The sequence below is a fragment of the Gymnodraco acuticeps genome, unplaced genomic scaffold (genome assembly GCF_902827175.1).
Source record: "Gymnodraco acuticeps unplaced genomic scaffold, fGymAcu1.1, whole genome shotgun sequence".
NCBI lineage: Eukaryota > Metazoa > Chordata > Actinopteri > Perciformes > Bathydraconidae > Gymnodraco > Gymnodraco acuticeps.
This window is the reverse complement of record NW_022989819.1, coordinates 376,187-393,760: the sequence shown is the minus strand read 5'-3', so window position 1 is coordinate 393,760 and position 17,574 is coordinate 376,187.

Genomic DNA, 17,574 nt, shown 5'->3' with positions numbered 1-17,574 from the left:
ACAAAAGGTGTTCTTTTGACGAAGACAAGGCCGTCGGCAGAGAAGAGCCCCCGGCCCTTTCATTGTCAAGCTCTCGTTTCTTTTCTTTGCCGCCAACAACATTGGCCTCTTTATCAGTGCAATTACAGCACAAACAGACTCATCATTGGCCCAACTGTCCTCTGCTATCGCCTCCATTTCAACGAGCAACCTAATTAGTCCTAAAGAGAGAAGCGCCGATGAGCTGAGGAGTGTAGAGAGGCAGAGAGAGAAAAGACCAGCTATCATGTCCATTTGTGTGGGCTTGGTACAGCGATTGTATGTGTTTGTGTAAGGGTGTATTTTACGCCCTTTCTGTTTTTTTCCTTTCTTTTTGTTGTTGTTGTCCTCACTCTTTATATCTCCTTTTTTCCCACAGAAAGAAAGCCTTCAAAGGAGCGATTGTGCAGAGCGGCTGAAGTGGTCTTTTGGTAAGCGGACAGCGGAGCAACACAACAAACATGGCTGGCACTAATCAGGCCCCGGCTAATGTAAACAATGTCATTTTTTGCCCTTAATGAGCCAATTTTCCGCAGATACGAGAGGGCTAACAATTGGGGCAGCTCCTTTGATGTGATTCATCTGAAGGTTTGTTTGTGATCGCTTGGCACTTTTTGTTGGAAGCCCTGCGCCCAGCTGCTTTCATCTACCCCTGAAAAGGGAGAGCCACGGCTCACTTGGGTACAGAGGGAGGGGGGAATAAAAATAATAATTTTCTTTTCTTTCCTTTTTTTTTTTTTTTTTTTTAAAGACAACCACCCTCCCCCTTTTATTATAAATGAATCCTAATCAACTGACCAGCCCCCTCGTTCTTGTCTCCCTCCCCTTTAGCCCTTAAAACACACACACACACACACACACACACACACACACACACACACACACACACACACACACACACACACACACACACACACACACACACACACACACACACACACACACACACACACACACACACACACACACACTTCTGTAAACATGCACATACACAAAAGCGAAGGGGCATCTTCCATGAGGGATACAAAAAAAACGAGCAACGTGCGTGCCGGGTGTCTATAGCGATCAAATAGCGCACTCATTAAAAGGCGCCCCGGTGTGCGAGCGGTGGACACTGACAGGGCCTTCATTAACATGGTGCTGACAAAAGGTGAGGCAGACCAAAGAGGCAGCCGGCGGGCCAGGTGTGTGTGCCGCGGCACCTTTCAAGATAGCAACATAGCCAGAGGCAGGCGGGCTGGCGAACACACTCCATCAAATGCAGTGGTGGGCCGTCAGGGCCAGCAAGGCCTTCTCTGCTGGCCTAAACATCATCAGAATATAAATTTAATTTTGATATATTTTTTCCACAAATATGTATTAAATTATTCCCCATAGTCTATTCTTTTCATTTCATAGCTTTCCTCTTGGTTGCGCTGCTTCCAGCCTCAGAACAAGATTTGGAGGGCTGGCCTTTATGTTAGAGCTTTTATCCAATCATATTTCAGCCATAATGTGTTGCCAGGGTCCAAGAAATCTGCCCTTAGGCCTTCAGAATCAACAGTGCGGGCGCCTGTAGCTTAAAGTGAATGGAAACAAAACTGTGGCGTTAACCAATCAGATTTTGAGTTGGCGACAATGGGCCAGCTAGCAGGCGTACGATGACGTCAGCACGTGCACGTGTTTTGATTGGATACGCACTATTGAGAGGCAGAGCTATGTAGAGCTAGCAAACTGAACTTGAATTTGAACGAGCTAATTTGTGTAGATTTCTACAAGCTGTTTTTTTTCAACCCACAATGGCTGAAGGAGAAGAGATCGATTTGGTCGCAGATATAATTACAACGCCATTTTCAAGACGAACTTTTCAAGAAAAGCTAGACATTGTGAGAAGAGAACGGCCAACCCCGACGCTAGCGAGCCTATCACAGCGGGGAAAAGGGTTTGTCCGCCACTTTCAAATCACTAACTACGAGCGGTACCCCTGGCTCACAGCCTCCGAGAGGCACTGCAAATTGTACTGCTGGGAATGCCTGCTATTTGCAAATGATCGATTTGGTGTTTGGAGCCACACTGGATTTGCAAACTTGAGTTGTCTAACCAAGGCAGCAACGAGACACCAAAGCACGGCTGGGCACTTACAAGCAATGGTGCTTTTGAAAACCTTTGGGGACACCCGAGTGGATCTACAGCTCAACGAACAAGTGCGCCGGGAAACGGAGCTCCACAACGAAAGGGTGAACAAAAAAGGGAAATATTGAAAAGACTGATTGATTGTGTCCTGTTTTTGGGTAAACAGGAACTTTCATTTAGGGGACATGATGAAAGCGCCGAGTCCAGAAACAGAGGAAACTACGTGGAGCTTCTTTCTTTGCTTGCTGAGAACAACACAGACTTGCATTACCACCTGTCCACAAACAAAGTGTTTACTGGGACGTCAGGCAAAATACAAAACGACCTGATTTATGCTATTGCTGAAGTGATGGGAGAAGAGATCAAAATGGAGATTAAAAAAGCACCCTTTGTCGCTGTTATGGTGGACGAGACGACAGACGTGGGTAATGTAGCACAGCTGGCACTTGTCCTGCGTTATGTGACGGACACAGGTGTCAAGGAGCGGTTTGTCAGATTTGAAGATGTTACAAGCGGCAAGCGAGCTGATGACATTGCCGCTCTTATTTTCCGTTTCATGGAGGAATATGAATGTAGTCTGGATAAAGTTGTGGCACAGTGTTATGATGGCGCAGCGGTCATGGCATCTGGACTAAATGGGGTGCAGGCTAAAGTTAAGGAGAGGGCAGATGGCCTTATTCATTCACTGCTATGCACATCGACTAAATGTAGTACTGACTCAAGGGGCCTCAAAGCTTAAAGAATGCAAGGTCTTTTTTGCCAGTCTCAATGGCCTTGCAGCATTTTTCTCCAGATCCCCTAAGCGCACGCAACTGCTGGATGACATTTGCAAGCGTCGTCTTCCTAATGTTGCACCAACGCGGTGGCAATATACATCGAGATTGGTCAATGCAGTCTTTGAGAAGAGAGTTTCCCTAAAGGAGGTGTTTGACCACATACTGGAACATCATGAGGAGTATGATGGGGATACTATGCTTAGCGCTGATGGATTTAATGCACGTCTGGATGATTTTGAGTTTTGTTTTTTGCTTGAAACATTCAATGGGATTTTTAAGCATTCAGATGTGCTCTTTGGAATACTACAGAAACAAACATTGGATGTACAATTCTGTCTGACAAGGGTGAACGAGTTTTGTGACACAATTGAGCGAGAGAGGTGCCAGTTTCGTCAGATCTACGAGGACACAGCGCGCATCTCAAATGGTCCGAGCGCACGCAGAGGCCCACGTACAGCACAAGGAGACCTTCGCGCATACTACCAACAACTCCACAGCAATATTCTGGACAACATTCTTTGCCAGATACGGAGTAGGTTTCAAGACCACGAAAAATTAATGTTTCTCTCCCTCCTGGACCCCCAGCACTTTCAGACCTACCGGAAAAAATTCCCGCAAACAGCCTTAGCCAAATTAACACAGAGTCACGGAACACTGTTCGATCTGTCCCGGCTAAAAACAGAACTGACTGTAATGTATGCCATGACTGATTTTGAAGGGAAAAGTCCCACTGATCTCCTTGATTTCCTTAAGCAGAAAAATCTGAGTGAGAGCATGGGGCAGCTTTACACATTGGCATGTGTGGCAGTGACTATCCCTGTGTCCACTGCTTCTGTCGAGCGGTCATTCTCGGCCTTAAAGCGAATTAAAACTTATGCCAGAAATTCTACTGGACAGACTCGGCTTTCATCATTAGCCTTCATGTCTATAGAAAATGACTTATTGGTGGAACTGAAACGCACAGATAAACTGTACAACAGAGACATTGAAGTCTTCTTGAGGAAAGAAAGGAGGATGGATTTTGTGTTCAAATAATCAGTTGTTTTGGTGAGTACAAAGCATTTTATTTTTTATTTTATTTTAATATATTTTTGTCATTTTATGTCGTTAATATTAAATCAATATTAACGAATTAATATATATGTAATTAAAATGACAAATATATAAAAAATAAATGTTTGATGCTTCTGCAAGAGATATAGAGATGTGTGTTGCGCACTGGCTCAGCTGTGCAGTAAAAGTACTCAAGGAGACTTGTTGAATTGTTTTGGTTTAACCTTTATCAAAGTGGACATTCAGGGCTAGGAATACACTTTTACCACTGTCGCAAATATATCCTCATGAACAAATGCAAATTAATTGTTTGTTTTCTTTTATTTTCAGTGAATAGTTTGTGTCTTTATCGTCACGTTTCTTAAATGAAACTGCTTTGGGTGCGACAATGCGCTGTTTAGTGAACAAACTTGTTAAAGCTCACATACTTTTGGTGGACTTAATAAAACTTTGTAGACTAATGCCTTAAAAGCCCCTTTTATTTTTAAGTTTTGACAGTATCCAAGCGATCTTAAAGCTGGTAGTTTAACACTCTTAATTGTAAATGCGGATATATTGATTATAAATGCTTCGGAAATATTAATATAACTCTGTTGTACTTGACTATGTTAAGGTGATGCAACGCCCGGTTATACTGCGTTTCTGTCTAAATGTATAGTTTCTAGAGCCATGGCGTCATAATGATGGTATTAAGAGGTGGAATAATTCAGGTAGGACTGTGTCGGACATCACTGAAGGCCTAGGTGTGAAATGCACGGCCCGCCACTGATCAAATGGCATCCTGACCACGAACAAGCTGGTTCTGTTGAGAGAGAGAATCAAAGAGAGGTAAAGCCAGAGATAAATAGTTTTCAGTGTTCACTGAATTGAAACACACCGCAAAGACTTCAGCCGAGCACGTACGAACTGCGCATGCGTGAGTGGCAATAACTCTCCTTACCAGCAGGCGGCGGTAGTGTGTATTCGTCATTCAAAAGAAGCAACAACCGGAAGACAGAGAAGAAGAACAGAATAAGTTATATAAACAAACAACAAATAGCGTGTGCGTTCCATTTTCACAACATGTTTCGTGCGGTACTGGAGCTATCAGCCATTGGAGTGTTGCTTGTGGAAGACATACTTTTTCTCTGTAATGACGTACAGAGCTGGCCTCTCCTGGATCAAGGTGATGGGCAGGTCTTTGTTTCCTTCATTCCAGATCGCCATGATGACAAATAAACCGATGAGATGAAAATGAATATCAGTCTGTGTGTGCCTTCTTAAATCGTTTGTTTACGTCCCTCACTTCCGTTTCGCTTCTCATGCACTGATTCGCTAGCTGAACAGCCAATCAGAGTGATTTCTTTGGCCGACTGCCTGTGGCCGACGCATGGCCGATTCAACATGTTGAAATGGCCAAAAGCGTCGGGAATGAAAGGCCAAAAAAGGCGTGTCACGGCCGACGGTGCGGGACACACCAAATTGAGTTTGGGCGACAGGGCACGCTTCGTCGTCCGACAAACGAAAACAGCCGATTTCGGCCTGGTGTGTCCAACCCGCAAAGGGCCTTTAGGGAAACTAATCTGCCATGTTGCTTACCAGTGAAGATCATTTTAATAAAACAGATCAGAAAGTGTTTCTAGGAAGTTCCTGGACCAGGAATGCAGGTTTTTTGCTGATTATCATAATAAAGTGAACTCTTCAAAGTTCAGTGCAAGGCCATGAACACACAAATAACAAAAACAAACAGGGAAGCAGAAAGAGAGTGATATTGATGTAATGAAGGTAGTCAAAGGTATAGTGACCAAAGGCAATACATCGCCCCGTGTCCAGGCCCATTCCAATCAATCACCGGAGCTGAAGTGAAGTCAACTCCAGGCTAGCCAGTCAGCCAGGCCCCCGTTACATCCACACATATAAACACACACACAAAATCATGGACACACACACCCCTGCCTGCCTCTCTGGCCATGAGTCAGGGGCCCTCTGGGGCCAAGCACACACACACACTGCACCTGCTGGGCCCTGCAGTTACCAGCTGTCAACTCCACGTGTTCTGTGACGTCTGGTGTGTGTGTGTGTGTGTGTGTGTGTGTGTGTGTGTGTGTGTGTGTGTGTGTGTGTGTGTGTGTGTGTGTGTGTGTGTGTGTGTGTGTGTGTGTGTGTGTGTGTGTGTGTGTGTGTGTGTGTGTGTGTGTGTGTGTGTGTGTGTGTGTGTGTGTGTGTGTGTGTGTGTAAGGTACGCGCCTCAGCTGGACAGAGAGGAAGAAAGTGATGAGGGACCTTCAAGGACATTTGTTTGTATTCAACAAATGTTTAACAACTTCTTTTTTTTACTGAGAGTTTCTGACACTGTGGAGAGTAAATGAGAGTTCCCAATGATCAGGGCATTTGCATTGAAATACTAATAAATCACTTAGATGCCTATTTAATAAGTCAACCTAATCAAAAACAATAATAATTAATTGATTAAGTACAAAACATATATCAACCAATCATACATGTGACTTTCTGGATCTCACTTCTCAACTGCTGGGATTCACTAATGTCCCCCTTCTTAAAAACATTGTTATTTGAAGTTCTTTGACTGTTTCGAGGTGCCTCTTTTGCCATTTTCAGGTCATTTATAGACAGAATACATTATTTATAAAATATATATTTTGTTAGTAGCAGCCCTACGTCTTTGTAAGAAGAATCACCGCAGCAGTCACTACATGATATACAACAAAAAGTGCAAACTAGCAAGTGATGCACCCAGAGACAGCGACAGTATAACAAACTATTACCCAGTAAAATGGATAGTTTTGGTGGAAAAATGCAAGACGCATTACAGTGTTTACCTCGAGGGCATGACCTTAATCCTGAGCTCCTTCCCCACCTCTGTAAGGGACACAGAGATAGGAAACCAAGCTCAGGCAACAATGAATAACATGTCTGTTTTGGCGGGGGGGAAATCAATAATGTGTTGTGATGTGAAACTGATTCCCTACTGGATTTCGTTGTGCTCTGTGCAAGCCTATTCTCTGTGTGGCCCTGAGGTAAATAGTGTACTTTGTTACGGTGTGTAGCAGTAAGCCTTGGAGACCTGTGCAGCGATTAAGCCGTACTGGAGCACATTAGCCCGGGCCATGTCATGGCGGGCTGAAACAGGCCTGGCATGGAAGGGAAAAGGATGAAGAGAGCGGCTACACCAGAGGGGAGGAAGAGAGAATAAAATGAAAGAAAAACAAAAAAGGGAGGGCAGGGAGAGAGATAAATGTGAGGGAAGAGTAGAAAGGGACAGAGATAACATAAAGTAAAATATGGCAGAAACAAAAAAGTGTGACATAGGCATAACATTTGTGAGGTTGCATCGTCATACAAGGCTTTACACATGTTTAAGAGGAAGACAAGGTGTGTTGCGAACCCGAGACACTTCATGGTGTCACCGCTGACAGTAAAGAGAAAGACAGCGGGGATAGGAAGGCGGAGCTAGGATAAAGAGAGGAAAACAGAGACAGGACAGGGCTGGAGAGAGTGACAAATTCCCCGCTGATGGCTATTTACAGGCTATTTTCCCCATCGCAGAAACCTCAACCCTCCATCTCGTCTTCTCCTCTTCATGCATCCCTCTCCTTCCCTCTGTGCTAAATGTGCCTCTTTTGCATAATGGGGCTATGGTGTGGAGCTGCCATGGAGAAAGTGGGGAAGCTAATGGAGGTGAGGACGGAGAGGAGTTGATGGCAGCAAATCCTTCCTTCTCTTAGGGGGGCAAAAAAAAAAATCGCTGACCATCTTCCTAAACCCCCAACCCCCCTCTCTTGTTCGGTCCCCCTTTGCCCCCCGTCACCCACCTCTCCCCTCCATCCCTGCTTCTTGTACACCGCCCCTCCTCTCTTTCTCCTCCCCTCTACCACCCCCCCCCCCCCCCTTGTCTCTCCAGGAGGCAGTTGTCAATCAAGTGCGTCTCCCACAATCCCTCTGGAGCTCATTGTGCCCGCGGTCGCTGGCGGAGGCAGGCGTTGTGAGGCGGCAGTGAGCCGCAGATGGAGGGAGCGCTGTCAATCATTGTCACTAATTATTAATTTCTGTCACTCAGGGCCCCGTGGCAGCCACGTAGCGGGGGCCTCTCGGTCTCTCCCTCCTCTCCACTCATTCAGGGAGACGGTCTCTGTCCCTCCCATGTTCCGTCCCTCTCTCCCTCCCTTGTCCCTCGTTAAAGTCTCTGCCTCTCCTTCGCCTCTGTCGTTCGGGTCGTCTGTTGTTTCCATTTCTCCTTTCTCCCTCTCTCACCCTGCCTTCCCCTCTCCCTTCCCCACTCTCTCTCTCTCTCTCTCTCAACACTCCCAGGATGAGTTGATTTGGTATGCCACCCCGGCCACAAAAAGTTCAACCTTTCATTATGTGGTGCACGTGCACTAAGAACTGCCCCCCTCTCCCCTCCCCTCTCATCACCAGGTCAGTCCCCTTGACTCTCTGCTCCTTTTTTTTTTTTTATAAATTGTATTCTGCCCTCCACCCCTCTCAGCCTCTCATTTTCCCCCATCCGACCCTCCTCTCCCCCCCCCACCCCCAATACACAACGTCCAACTCCTCCTCTAATTCCACAAGATCCTCAAAAAGCATAAAAAAAAATACCTGCTTGTCTTCTTTCTTTCTTTTGTGACACTCAGCCTCGCCGGGTCTTTGTCGCGGTTCTGATTTGATTCGGTGAACTTGATGTTTTCAATTTGCACACCGGCTCGTTGGCCTGTGATGTCACTGTGATGGCGGCTAATGAGGGAGGCCTGACCCGCGTGTATCTGCGAGTGAGAACGGGGCCGGTCCACTCTGCTAAGGGTTCTGATCCGATCACCTCATTACCAAAGGTGGTGGGCTGGGAGGCAAAGAAGAAGAGGGGGGGAAGGAAAAAGAGAGAGCCAGAGTGAGTGAGTTGGTGATTAGGAGTTAGGGCGTGCACACACACACACACACACACACAGTCATCCACATATATTCATGAAAACACACTGCATTCACACAGCCCCCCCATCTAAATATTCCCATGTCATCGTCTCACACACAAATGCATGCACTGATCATTATACTACGCACACACACTCAGGTGCATTCTAGTAAAAACACACACACACACACCATACTGTATATTTACACATTCATCTTATAATATGCCCACACCAGCATTTGTGGTCACACACATGCACAGTAAACACGCACACATGCAATAGGTCACTTGCATTATATAACAAATGCACACATGTTTTAGCTGAATTCTTTGGCACCATTTTTTTAAATATCTAACTGCAATTATTTGTTACTGATTGCATGATTAGCAACGTTAAGGGAATGATCATTTTTATGTCATTTTCAATACAAATGTAAATGTTTATTTAGCCTTTTAACGTTTATAGTATGTGAGTTATGCAAAGACCTGTTCGGTACCTGACAACTATGTTTCCAGTAGAATACAGCGTGTCGGCCAGGTCATCGCTGGAGTCTTCAATATTTATTTATTTTTTTAATTAACAAATATTGTGCCTCCTGCGATTTGCAGAATGCCATATCACGATTTCATTCAAATGCCAATGAGTTGTTCAGCTCATTGCAGTCCACGTTACACTCACTCACATTAACACACACAAATGAATTCATCCATCCTCACAACCATCTCAACATACACAAACACACACATGCATGCTAGTCACGTGTGCCCACTTTTACACAAACACTAACTGTGTACATGGTCTCCTGCAGGATTACTATTCCTGACAGACCTTTGCTGGTATAATGAGGGGCCGAGGAGGAGGCCAGCTGGACACCACTGATCCTTCACCTCCCTCCTCGCTCCATCACTCCATCTACACCTCTGTTTCTCCCTCCGTCCGTCCACCCACACGCATCCAATCTCTCTTCCCCCACAACCCCCTGCATGCCCCCCAGTCCTGCTCTGCATACAGCCATTAGCACCCCTCTACCCCTAACCTTCTGTCTCCCTGCACCCACCCTGTCTGCCTTCTTTCCTCCGTCTCCTCTATTTCCTGTCGCTCTCTTTTCCTCGGCACCTGTCACTTTTCCCAGTCTTCCCATCTCTGTTGTTTTTTTCTCCCCTCCTCTTTCTCATCTCCTCTTACCTGTCACTCTTTCTCATCCAATCTGATTGTCTCTTTACTACCTTCATCTATCCATCCCTCTCTCCCTCTCTGTCACCAACCTGCTTTCTCTCCCTTCCTCAGTGTGTGTGTGTGTGTGTGTGTGTGTGTGTGTGTGTGTGTGTGTGTGTGTGTGTGTGTGTGTGTGTGTGTGTGTGTGTGTCAACATTCAGCACCTCAGTGGAGACAGGGTTTATTGGGGTAATGCATTTATCACTGCTGCAAGCCAGGGCCTCACCTCTTTCTTTGAGCCAGTGAGTAATGAAAATGGGATCAGTTCTGACAACACTCTGTGACACACACACAGACTCACACAAATGCACTCTTGCACACGCACAAAAAAACGCATATTCGTGCTTGTTGCAACAAAATGCTCAGATATAAACACACAGGCTGATAAACAACAACACCAATGAAACCCAAAGCCTAAAATAAACAGACGAGCGCACACACTCACACACACACTCGCCGCATCTCTTTCACATGACTTGGCCATTTATAATGAGATGGCCTGTTGTTGCATCTGTTGCATAATATAACTGATTCTTTGTCTTTGATAAATTATAGTGAGAGCAGTTGCTTTGTAGTTAATGATTACTTTGAGCAGCTAATTAACAGTGTTGCTTTAATTACACGGAGATGAGAGGCGCAGGAGCTGGAGACTATCCATGTTAAACTGTGAGGAAGAGAAACTGTAATAATAAAACCTAAATCTCAATAAATGGGAATATTTAAATATGAGTAAAGGGTACAGCTGAGTTACATTATATTTGCATTTATAGGAAGTGTTTAATATTGTTTATTTTACTATCTCTTTGGAGGGGAGGAGGGGCAAAAAGTATAATATTGGAGCTGTAATGACCTATGGACAGTTTTAATCGGGGTTGGATATATGCTTAACAATTCCACATAAATAGAATAATCATCATTAAGTTTGGACTAATGAAGGAGAGCTGTGAAACGACGTAAGAAAACCACTTGCTCCGACTATAAAAACAAGGACATTGATATTGAGAAGACACTTCCACTTCCGTAAACAAGGCTTGTCATTTGAATATATTCCAAATACATCTTTGGCTTCTTGTAATTTTCTTAACCGACACATACATTAATACCAATATATGAAGAGCAGACAGCTAACTCTACTCGAGTACATCACTTTAGTGCCATCAGCACTTAGCTATGTCTCAAATGAACAATTGTTGCAACAGAAATGACTTCTAAGAATATATTACTTCTGCATATTGTTCCTATAATATGTTCAAGTTGAGATAAAATGATTCACTCTTTGGACTGCTTGTACTACAAAATGAAGCTTAAATTATGATCTAAATGCTTTTGAGCAACAACAGGAATGACCTTTTCTTTTGCCCATGAATTAAAGTTGACTACATTTGAAACTGTTAAATTCAAGTAGGATTGAAAGGCAACATGTCCAACTACTTCAGCCATGGTTTTCCAGGGAGAAAGCAGGTAAGGATCAAGTGTTAATGGCCAGGGGTGCCTGTCCAATCCCATTTGGTCTGGCAATGTCGGGAAGGTCTTCGCCAGTTTAAAACGATACCATCACCACAGGTATCCCAGCCACGCTCTGATTGGCCTTGACAGAACAAAACATCGCCGCAGCAAACGACTCAAGCACCTCCCACTCCATCAAACTCAAGAGGACAAGGTCAGATCAGCAGCGACATAAACTTTAATCCTAGAAAACAAACTTCTCCTCAAAATGCACTCTTAAAACTCAGTGTATCGACGCTGAGGAGAGCGTTGCTAATACACCGAGCGGTGCGTGGAGAGCCCAAGTCAAAGGACTGCTGACTAATGTGCCGAAATACTCTGTGGTATTGCAGATGGCAGAGGTATTTGTTATTCATATGGCCCTCAAGGTGCATCCACATGGCTTGCGTGAAAGTGTGTGTCCGCACGTGCATGTGTGGATGTCTATGTGCGTATGATTTTGTGTGTGCGTCTTGTGCTTCATCCACAGTGCTGAGGATGCCATTAATGCTTGCTGCTGATCGCCCTCCCACATTTAAATAACAATAGTGCAGTCAGAGAAAGCATCGGTGTGAATCCAACCCGCAAAACACCCAGGAGCTGCAGGCCCCGCTGTGTGCGTGTGTGCGTGCGTGCGTGTGTGTGTGTGTGTGTGGTAAAATAGTAAGAGAGACAAGAGAGAGGGAGGTAGGCTGCAGCTGAGTCTAAAATACACATAGTTACTGTGTTGTGCAGGTATGCTGCCACATTAGCATGCACAGCCCCGGATCCCTCAGGATGAGCTACCTGTCTTTAAAAGTGAATATAGCGCTGGACCAGAGGTGGACAGAGGACTATAGGATTATTTTTGGCTTAGAAAAGTGACATTTCAAACGTCCCTTTCCTTCAAGAGGCTTCATTAAAGACATTGGAACTACACTGGGCACAGCATTACTATTCTCTCACCAGAATTATTATATCTATGCACGTTTTTTTTTTTAAACACAGGAAACCCTGCTAAATATAGGTAAAATACTAGTTTCTTAAAGCTAGACATGTGCTCCAAAGCAGGATTATATAGATCAGGTAAATAGCAACTCAATGTAGCTGGAGTAACTTATTTTTTATTAAAATATATAGTAGTTGCAAAACAGAGCTGGAGTTTATTGAAACAGTAGAAAGATTAACAAAAAGCCCTTAATGAGTTTTTTGTTTCTGTCTAATCTATTCATTATTCCCTTTAAACACATTATAGCATCACGAAATACAAAAGGGGAGTGTTGATAAAGATCAAACCCAGATGTTACAGGGTAAACATTGTGTTTTTGTTCAGTGGTAAAGGGCTAAAGTGAAGCAGAAATCGCTCAGCAATTCTATCATTACAAAGTCATTTGGACGGCACATTGTGAGCATCACCAGGCACACAAACATTCTTACAGAGAGCTCACACAAATGAGACAGAGACAAGAAACAGAAATATCCCCTTTACTTAACTGGCCCCAAGGTCTCAAACACTTCAAATAAGCACCATAAGAGCAAGAATCTATACAGCCATGTTATAAACTCACTCAACCTGTGCAGAGCAGCATGGGTTGATCACTAGTCAAGCTCACAGTCAAAACAAATAAGGTCAATATACACTAAAAACACACCTGATAGACATCAGAGCTGCCACATAAAATCGTCTTTAAACTGTGAAGCAAAAACCTCACATTCAAACACAGGGAGTACAAAAGCTTTCATACAGGAAGACCTAAGCAATGCCCAAGCAAACTGGTGAAGCTAACATCCAATAACATAACAGCCCAATGATTTTAAGGGCTATGTGAACGTTCATTAGCACCAAGTTAGCATTTACAAAATCACTTTTTCCCAGCAGACAGTCAGACTTGTCAGATAACCACAGGTGTTACTAATGACATAAATGGCTTCATTGTATTCAGCTGTGGCCTAGCAGTAAGCCATGACAGTGAGCCAGTACGCACAGAACTATGACATAAACTAAACACATCAAATTATACTGACCTCTCAGTACATGGCAGTATGCAAACTGCACCGTGATTTGCATTGGAACTGACTTCAATAAACAAGTGTAAAGCCAGTTAAGGATACTAAAGCTGCATCATGTCGCCTCTTAAAAGATGAATTAGGCCCTTCTCTTCTCTTGTCTTCTTCAAGTCACAGTGGTGTTGTGCACCTGGCTCATGGAAAATAAGGAAATTAGTAAACCACTTATGTAACTTGTTGTTCTTGTATAAGCTAGCTCAGGTTCAGCACTGTGGTCTCTGTTAGCTAATTGTCCAAAACAAACGTTTAATAAAGTTACAAAGTTCAAACTCACTCGTTGTGGTAATGTAATGTGTTTCCAAGCAAAGGTTTTAAAGTCAATTTCCGCCGTGAGTAAAAGTAGAAACTTCTGTGGCGTGCAGGTGACGTCCGGCAAACTAAAGAAAGTGAAGGTAACAGCAACCTGTGTCCAAGATGGCGCAGATGTGGTGTCTTTGCTTGTGCTGAAGTTGGACTTTTTCATATTCCTTCCTCTGCTCTTCTGAAACGGTTTTACACTATCCTTCAGGTGATTCCTTGACCATATTCCAAGCAAAATAGGTATCATAGGTAGGTTGCCTACCACTACATGTTAGAACAAAGTAAACAATTAATAATAACACTAATGCCATAAACACTTTTAATATGTTGTAAGCAAGGTAAACTTTAATATGTTTAATGTTGTTGCTAATCTTTGACATATCCAAGACTGTGATAAAAAAAAGCCCCCCCCCCCCCCCCCCCCAACGTTCATTATATGGAAAATACCTGCCTTTTTGTGCATGTTTTTCATAGAAAACGCAAATTCATGTTTTCAAACATTTGGTATTTTTGATCAGGACTGAAGTTGATTGAAAGATTTAACCCCAAAAAGTTTTTTAAAATATTGATCTGTCATTTTAGAGCAGTTTTTGGAAGTGGACATTTTTGTCTCGAATGACTAATTTGTGACTTTTTTGTTCAATCTGATTTTGTGCAAAAACTAATGATGCAAAAAAATCCATTTTGTTGCTAATCTTTGACATATCCAAGACTGTTGTAAAAAAAAAAAGAGCCAGTCCCCAGATATGTATTTTTTGGAAAATAACTAATTTTCTCTGTTTTCATCATGAAAAAAAACAGCGGTTTCATGTATTCAAAATGGCATTTAAAGGGTTAAAATCCTGAAAATTCGATTTGTTACACCGTGAATTAAAGACCGATTTGAAAAATTGAAATTGGAATTCCAAAATAGATTGAGAAAATAGCCTTGTTACAAAAAATCAGGCCAATTGCACCAACACAACCAAAGTTATTGCAAAATGAAAAGTGAAAAATTACCCATATGGACAAAAACGTCCACAGTGATACCGGAGGGTTAAAAACAATATATCTAAGTCACCTCATATTCAACAAAGCAACAAAACCTGGCACTAATGAATACAACTGCATGCTTACCTGTCTTGCCATTGAAGATACGTTTGACATTATTTTTCTTGTAAGCAGAACTATTTAAGAAAGTAAAAATAAAACCTTTTTTATTTGAGATACTGTTTCGGTCTGTTAGAAAAGCCATTATTTTAGAAAACAAGAAGAGTATGTTTTTTTTAAACTGCAGTGTATAATGTGATTTATTTTCCCAGGATGCATCCAGCAGCACCTATGAAAAACTGCACACCACTGTCCTTTTTTGTGTGTGTGACCAATGACATACAAAATACCCTACCATTACATTAACATCACAACTAAATTATGAACCTTGTTCTTTCTGACCTTTAGATTAGATGAACAGCAACTGTACCTCATTCATCATCCTTTTATAGCTGTGTTTGTAATTTATTTGTGCATGGGGAGGAAGATGCATCTGATACAATGGGTAGAAGTCGTCTTCTTCCTTCCATTTTACACTTGTAGAAGCACACATCCCCCCAGACACACACACGTATTCAGATATACAGCTACAGGATATAGTGAATTTCTTCTTACACTTTCAGAAATGGTAGCTGTCACAGGACACCTATTCACTGGCATTACACACACTAAAGTACACATGCTACCGTATAATATTGTGCATTTATAAGAATCCGCACACTGATCCCTTTTAGATTTTTTGAAGTATAAGTCAGTGTGAAATAAAAGATACTAGATAAAGGACTACAAATTCACACATGTCTCTTTGAAGGCTGTCAGTAAATAAATGAAGAATACCTCAAAACTTTTTCTCCACATCTTCTTTTATTCCCCTTGTGCTGTGCCACACATGTATGCCTAACAGTCACAAGAGCACAGCACACAAGACAAGTAGAGTCGAGAAGTAAAGAGCGGAGGGAGGCAATGTATAAGTGGGATGGCGCGAGTGTAGGGAGTTGTGAGAGACTTTTGGGGGAAATAAGACAGAGACAAAAAGAGTGAGAGGCTGAGTCTAATAAGAACCAAGAGACGGCGTGCTGGAGTCTTGTGGAGCCATTTGAATACAGGGCAGCTGCAGCTGTGTCGAACAGCTCTGCACTTCACACAGCATCACCATCAGGAGAGCGCAGTGTTGGTAGTACTCTGCTGGAGACTTACGCTGCTTCACACACTCCCACAGACCGGCCTGTGTGCGAGCATGAATGACTTGGAGCTCCATGGTTCTCATTACTCAGCCAATGAAATGTGCTCGCCTTTTTCTAGCTTACCGTATAGGGGCTGGTGTTCCCACTGGTGGCTTACAGAAAAGGAGAGGACTGGCCTCACCTGTGTTCTGAATGCATTATAGCACACATCACATTTTCAATCTGGACCTCAGCACAGGTTCCCAGCAAGTAGTAACAGAGTGTGTGTGTGTGTGTGTGTGTGTGTGTGTGTGTGTGTGTGTGTGTGTGTGTGTGTGTGTGTGTGGTGTGTGTGTGTGTGTGTGTGTGTGTGTGTGTGTGTGTGTGTGTGTGGGTGTGTGTGTGTGTGTGTGTGTGTGTGTGTGTGTGTGTGTGTGTGTGTGTGTGTGTGTGTGTGTGTGTGTGTGTGTGTGTGTGTGTGTGTGTGTGTGTGTGTTGTGTTGTGGTGTGTGTGTGTGTGTGCGTTGCGTGTGTGTGTGTGTGCGTGTGCGAGAGAGAGAGTTTAAAAAATGCCCATACTCCTGTTCGGTGCTGATAAGTTTTTTGTTTTGAGAAACTGCCGGGTCAGAAAGTATAGGTCATTAGCATGGCTGCCAGACTGAGAGGCAAAGAGAGAGGAAGGAGGGAAGGATGGAAAGAAGGAAGGAGTAAGAGAATGAAATCACACCCAATTTTCCAAATGTTTTTTAGGGAACAAGTTAGCATCCAGGCTTGAGGGTGCACATAATTATCATCCAATGACAATCATGATCCCCGACCTTTCCCTTCCTTGCTCAGCCACTTGATGATTGGCCCCCTTACAATCTGAATATGAAAAAAGAATAAATAGCACACAGCTGTAGCTCTAATGCTCGTGCACCTATTTGACATTTTGAGCAGAACTGCTCTTCCTCAGACTCACCCTTGAGACTCAAACTTCTCCATGCCTTCATCATCGGACACCACCAAGGTCCACTGATTCCCTAATTTGTATGAATGTAACATTTATTTGCACTTAAATGTATTTTTTCGGTCCATGAGCGGTTGAAAGATGAAACTTTAATCTGGTAATATACTTAACTAAACTCATGAGGTACTTTTCTCAATTCCAACCCATATTCAACATTAACCTATTGTTGTAGTAATGTAACTACGGCCCATTACTTTAGAGAAAGAGATACCAAACATGTAGTAAAATGAGCCAATAATGTTCTTAATTATAACTTTAACTAATACTATATTTCCCAGATCAATTAAAAAAAGATTACATATTTTAATTGATACACTTTTGTGTTGCAGAACTTTCTTCTTCTTTTCTACCACATTAATCATCTTGAAGACCCCTCAGGTATATCTTGTGACTCTTTATCGAGACCCGACTCCTTGTTTGGAAACCACTTGACCCAATTATTACCATTAAACATTACCAAAATA